Consider the following 6,933-nt stretch of genomic DNA (forward strand, 5'->3'; position numbering starts at 1 on the left):
TTCTATATTGCCTCTACTTATCCTAACTTCCTGTAATGTCTGCTAGGTCTTCCTACATGTCAAAAAGACTCCCAATATCTCATACATTCTCACCACTTTTCTATGTTGCCTCTATTCTATTTTCTTTCCACAATGCCTGCTCTGTCTTCCTACATGCCCTTTCATTGTCTCCTATTATCCCTCTATGTCTCTGATCTTCCCACTATGTCTGGTAGGTATTCATGTCCTAAAATCTATTACTTTTGAACTACAACTGACTACAGTTGATAAGTTAAAGTAATTTTGTTTTGTTTTATGTTATCGAGTTAAACAGTTTGTTTCAGGTGTCACTCATACAGGTGGTCACACTTGGACCTAGTTTTTGCTCTGGGGTTATGTATTGATTACATCTGCTGTGAAGATCTTTTAATTAGTGATCATAAATGTATCTTCTTTAGTCTTTCGGGTAATACGGACACTCTCTGTCCTAAAATAACCTCACATACTAGTATTATCACCCTGAAATTGGTCCACCTGTTCTCACCACAATTCTGTTTTGATTTTAAAATCAATTGTAAATATGTTTTTAATGCCATCTTTGATGAGCATAGTTATGTTTTCTTAAAGTGACATTTAAATGTCAGGTCTAGGGTCTATCAATAATAGTGTATGCCCGATGAGGTTTGTGCTTTGAGACAGAAGTATCACAGGTCTGAGAGATTATAGAAGTCTTCCTACATGTCCTAAAGTCTCCTTATGTCTGATTTGACCTCACTACTACTTCTATGTTGCCTCTACATCTCCTATCTTCCCACTATGTCTGCTAGGCCTTCCTACATGTCCCAAAGATTGCCTGTAGCATTGTTCAAAAATATAACACATGACAGAGTATATTAAAAGTAATATTGAAAAATTAGCAATGTTAAATAAATTATGCACTGCTCAAAATGGTTTACTTGTGTAAATTTTCCAATTTGGAGCCACATGCATATTCACCATCAACATGATTATAATGCTTTGGAATAGGTAAAGAAGCTTTCTCTTGTATTGGAACTGCAGCCAAAAACTGTCTGCAAGGCGATGTATCGCATGAGACCTACCTATTTGGGCTGATTGGAAGCTTAACATTTCAGGGTCATTTGAATGTATGCAACTTGTGTTTTCTAGCCCAGACCTAATACTGAGCTGCTTGTACCTGGCACCTTGGGTCTGGGTTTGCTCCCAGCTTCCCAATTTGGAACAGAGCACATGATTATACAGAATACAAGCCACAAATCATCCATAGATCAGTGCAAGGAATCTAGCTGATGGTGTATGTTACAGGGATGCTGGGAAATAATTTGCATATTCACATCTGGCCTCAAACACAACTGATAATTCATCATCAATGTGATTATTAGGAAGTTGTATATCAGGCCTGTCTGGCCCTTGTTCAGAATATAGAGAGCTGGTGATAGACGTTTAATGAACTTTGCTGAGCTCTCTGGTTCTAAAGACATTGTGTGCTATCTGATTGCAAACATTTGGGATTCCAATGTAGTATGAGTGTCATTTGAATGAGTGCAAAATATGTTTTCAAGTTAAAACCTAATATTGAAATATTTTCCCCTGACTGATAGGGCCTGGGTTTGCTCACACCTGTTCCTTTATGAACAGAGCACACAATCATACAGAAAACAAGCCACAGGTCAGTACAAGAAGTCTGTTGTATGAACTAAAACACAGCAATGCTGGGAAATAATTTGCATATCCCCATCTTGCCCCAAACACAACAGAATATTCACCATTAACATGATTATTATGAAGTTAGATATCTGGCCTGTATGGCCTCTGTTCAGATCAGAAACAAAATGGCCAGGAGCTCTCTGATTCTAGACATATGGCACCTGTCTGCTATCAGTTTGCAACCATTTGGGGTTCCAATGTTGCAACACACTGGTTCGTTCCTGAAAAATGTTCTTAAGTGATGCTGTTGAATAGGTAAGTTAAGGAAGCTATCTGCTTGATTGGAGTTACAGCCCAAATGACCTGGCAGGGCTGATCAATAATGTAATTTCTGTGGGTCATTTCATTGGGTGCAACTTGTGTTTTCATGTACTTACCTGACATTTAGCCACTTGCCCCTAACTGATAGGGGTTTGCTCCCACCTCCTCCTTTTTTTTGATCAAAGCCAACAGTCATACAAGTAAAATAGCACAAATCAGTACAAGGACTTGTAGATGGCGTATGCATCTTTGAGGGGTTTCAAAATGTCTTTGGTAGTGCAGTGATAAGGAACTGCTATATCATATTTAAGGTTGCTGGTTCAAACCCAGCTCAAATAAAATGAACTAAAAACATTACAAAATAAACATAACAACAGCTCTGAGCTTGGGTCCACAACCCAACCACAGATCAGTACAAGGAATCTGGTGGATGGTGTATTAACTAAAACACAGGGATGCTGGGGCATAATTAGCATATCCATATCTAATATAAGTATTCACCATCAGATCAATTAGTATGAAGTGAAATATCAGGCCTGTCAAAGGTTGCTGGTCCAACCTCTCCTCAATACAACTTACACATAAGCACAGTAGTATTATGATGTTCCTTTGAAGAGGAGGATAATAAAACAAACTAATGAAATAAAAAAAAAAAAAACTAAAGACACAACACAATAAACAAAACAAGAGGTCTGCACTCAGGTCCACAACCCCCTTCCTGTCATGTAACAACATGTCTGATATGTTCTCACTAGTTACTCTGCAACCCCAGCCCAAAATATGTAGCAGGTCTGATCAGAATTTCAATACATGAAGGTCATTTTAATGAGTGCATGTTTTTATATTCAAACCTGACATTGATTGATTGAGCCACTTGTACCTAACTCCTTGGGTTTAGGTTTGCTCCCATCTACTCAATTTGGAACAGAGCACTCAATCATATAGAAAACAAGCCTCAGATCATCCACAGACCAGTACAAGGATTCTGGTGGATGGTGTATGAACTAAAACACAGGGATGCTGGAAAATAATTTGCATATCCACTTGTGGCCTCATACACCCACACACACACAAAACAACAACGTTTAGGGGTTTCAAAGCAGTTCTGGTAGTGCAGTGGTAAGAAACTACTCCATCATAATAAAGGTTGCTGGATCAAACCCAGCTCAGTACAACTTGCTCACGAGCACACTGGTATGTTGATGTTCCTTTTGAAAAATAAAGCAAACCAATTAAACAAAATTAACTAAAACATTACAAAATAAACATAACAACAACTCTGAGCTTGGGTCCACAACCCAAGCCACAGATCAGTACAAAGAATATGGTGGATGGTGTATTAACTAAAACACAGGGGTGCTGGGAAAAAAAGTAGCATATCCACATGTGGCCTCAAACACAACAAAGTGTCAAAAGTTGCTGGTCCAAACTCTGCTCAATACAAATTGCACCACATAAGCACACTAGTATTTTGATGTTCCTTTGAAGAAAAGGATAAAAAAACACAACACAATAAATAAAACAAGAGCTCTGCTCACAGGTCTACAACCTATTTTGGAACAGAGCATACAACCCTACAGAAATCAAGCCTCAGATTGATTCTGGTGGATGGTGTCCGACCAAAAACACAGGGATGCTGGGAAATAATTTGCATATCCACAGCTGGTCTCAAACACACACAAAAAAACAACAACTTTGAGTGGTTTTAAAGTGGCTCTGGTAGTGCAGTGGTAAGTCTCTATTCTATCATACTAAAGGTTGCTGGTTAAAACCCAGCTCAGTACAACTTGCTCATGAGTGCACTGTATTTTTGATGTTCCTTTTGAACACAACTTGGGTCCACAATCCAAGCCACAGACCAGAACAAGGTATCTGGTGGATGGTGTATTAACTAAAACACATCCTAAGGGGAATGGTTAGTGAGCTGAAGACCTAAGTGGAAGTGTTTTACTGAGGGGAGGGTGAAGACCTATGGGGAAGTGTTAAGGGTTAGTGAGGTGAAAGGCCTAAGGAGAAGGGCTTACTGAGCCTTTAATAACTACACTTGAGAGAAAATCAGCAAATTCACAAAGAAATTCTGTATAAGGGCCAGGAGGACGATAGATTGTGATGAGCATAAGAGTGCTGCTTTTTGATGCAGTAACTTTAAGAGTAAGCACTCTTGGTAGGGGCATAAATTGCGACTACACCACCACCACGACCAGATGTTTGTGGGCAACTGTAATAGCTGAAGCCAGGGGGAGGGAACTCATTCAGGGCAATGTATTCATTGGGTTTAGCCCATTTTTTGCAGAAACATAATGCATAAAGTTTGTTATTAGTAATAATATCACTGACAATGAGTGCTTTAGATGCTAGAGATCGTATATTTAAAAACCCTAATTTAATGCTGGAAGTGCTGAAATATTGCGTTCACTGCAGTGCCTTGGTGTTAATTCTAATTAGGCTGTTAAAACTGTTTTTTGGGCATCTGTAATACGTTTTGCAGGGAACAGACACAGTCTCAATGCTGAAGAATTTATTAGTGTTAATAAGAGTGGGTGATATGGACATGCTGCTCATCATACTAACAGCAGAGAGATGGTCAGGTGGAACATTAGGAACTTTAATAGTACTTACCTGCTCGCTATCCAGTCCTACCTGACTGATGTGACTGGGAAGGACCTGATGGAGAATTCACTTATTCATAGATCAGGCATGGGACATTTCCCCAGAGGCAAAAATATACAGAAATGTGACTGCAATAAACAAATAATATAGAAAACATGTGACTGTAATAAATGATATAAAGACATGAGAATTATTTTAAACAAATGAGTTTTATGGCAAAAAATATTAAAATGGTTAAAAGGATACTTGAGTTTAAAAGGCCTGAACTCTGTGGGAAAAAAGGTGAATGGTAGCATGAGATTGTTTGGTACACCATGATAAGACATACTTAGGAGATAAGGATATCTTTTTAATTGGGCTCCTATGATACACTGCATACCTAGAAGATGAGGGTACCATTTTAATTGGGGTTCTATGGAATGCAACTTATTTAAAAAATTAGGAGGGGCGAGATGATCTCACCCCAAAAAGTGTATGTAAACAGTAGTTTTCAGTATGTCATTGTGAGTGAGTCTGCAGGAGGCCTTCTGTGATTGCTCTCCAAATAAAGAGCCTGCTGATCTTCCAAGAGGTTGTCTTCGTCTTTCAAGAATTTTTTTAAGAACTAGAAACTTTTATTAGAACTTATTCTTTTAAGTATTATAGTTAGACTAGATACAAGATTAACATGTCGTAGTAACGACATTTTGGTGGCCCGTCCTAAGGGGACTCTCAGAGACCCCGACCAGTGGCAAAAGATTGCCACTCGCGGGGGTCGAGTGGTAACGGAGCCGCCCGCCGGTAGTTAAACCATTAAACCATTGATCGTTAAAGGCTTTAACTCTGCATTTGCGAGTCAAAGGGGCTGATGCAATCCCCAGGGCGTTGGCCGGTGTTTGCCGGCCTTGGTGGGATCTTCCGTAACCCCCAGGGGACGGGAGCGCACCACCGGGCAAAACTCTTTCCCTCCGGGGTTAGAGTGGAGCTTAAGAGTGCATGCAGGCATTGGGGGGGGGGGGGGGCGTATTGCCACCCCCCTTGGCTTCGCAAAAAGACAGACCGTATAAATAGTCTAAGAACCATGCGCGAGTTGAAGGGGCTGACGAACCCTGGATGCGGGACACAGGTGGGATCTCCCCCAGCCTCCCCTCCGTGGGGACTTGGGAGCGCACCACCGGGCCCGCTCATCCCCCCCGGGGGAGAGAGCGTGGCTTGGAGCGCACGCCGGGTACAAACTTTAGACCGGGACCCGTACGCAAGCCACATTGAACTTACCCCGATGGCCGTGCGTGAGTCGAGGGGGCCACATAACCCCCGGGGCGTGGACCGATGCACCGCCAATCTTAGTGGGATCTTTTAGACTTTCCCCCCTTGCTGGGGACTTGGAAGCGAACCACAGGGCCTCGCTGGAAATAGCGAGGTTAAGAGCGCACGCGAGCCACCTACATCCCCGGAACGCCCAGGGGCTCCTGGTCTCCTAACACGTAAAGGGAAGGTCGGTTGGGCACCTGCGAGGCGATCCTTCTGGATGCCACGCCAGGTTTAATGACCCCCCAGCCCGGGGGCACCCGACCATAAAATTCCCTTTGTTCATGAAGCCCTTCCATCTCACCCAAGGGCGGGAACCTAACTTAAACCCTTAAATTCACTTGTTCATAAGGCTTAACCCAAAGTCCCGTCCGTAAGGGCGGGCAAATAATACAACTCTTAGCGGTGGATCACTTGGCTCGTGCATCGATGAAGAACGCGGTAAACTGCGTTAAATAATGTGAAATGTGGAACACAGATCATCGATATTTTGAACGCACATTGTGGGATGGACCCCCGCGGCCACGCCTGTCTGAGGGTCACTTTACCCATCGATCAGTCTTCCCAGACCGCGGCTGGAAGTTCGCAGGGCCTCTACCTAGGACGGCCCTTCGTCTTCCTAAACGCAGACTCAGTTCTAAACCCCCGTACTGCGAGAACTCTGGACGGAGGGAGAGCCATTAGGTCCGGGTCCCATCCGTCATCGTCTCTCTCCACTGGGCTCCCCGCTGTTGGAGGGTGGGCACCGAAATACGGCGAGCGGCCGGGGGGTTCGGACCCCGAAACAACCTTGTAGCATGACCTCAGATCAGACGAAACCACCCGCTGAACTTAAGCATATCAGTAAGCGGAGGAAAAGAAACAAGGATTCCCCTAGTAGCGGCGAGCGAAGAGGGAAGAGCCTCACGCTGAATCCCTCTTTCCCCTGACCGGGGTGGGCTGGGAAATGCTTTCCTCTTGGGCGAAGTTTCGGCCCGCCCGGTGTATTTTCCCTGTGTCTGGTGGTGAGTCGCGATCGGCTCCGGTTAGGCTTAGAAGGGCCCGAGGGTGAAGGTAGGTGCGTCCGGAGAT

The 6,933-nt window shown here is 43.3% G+C and overlaps 1 non-coding gene and 1 pseudogene across 1 annotated transcript; both read left to right on the forward strand.

Annotated features, from left to right (window-relative positions):
* Positions 1–5,363, forward strand: part of LOC136676052 (myosin-7-like) — a 31,083-nt pseudogene extending 25,720 nt beyond the window's left edge.
* Positions 5,364–6,256: 893 nt separating this feature from the next.
* On the forward strand, positions 6,257–6,404 carry LOC136676143 (5.8S ribosomal RNA). The gene has a single exon (XR_010796246.1). It is a non-coding gene; the product is annotated as a 5.8S ribosomal RNA (ribosomal RNA).
* The last annotated feature ends 529 nt before the right edge of the window (positions 6,405–6,933 follow it).

The sequence above is a fragment of the Hoplias malabaricus genome, chromosome X1 (assembly GCF_029633855.1).
Source record: "Hoplias malabaricus isolate fHopMal1 chromosome X1, fHopMal1.hap1, whole genome shotgun sequence".
In the NCBI taxonomy this organism is placed as follows: Eukaryota; Metazoa; Chordata; class Actinopteri; order Characiformes; family Erythrinidae; genus Hoplias; species Hoplias malabaricus.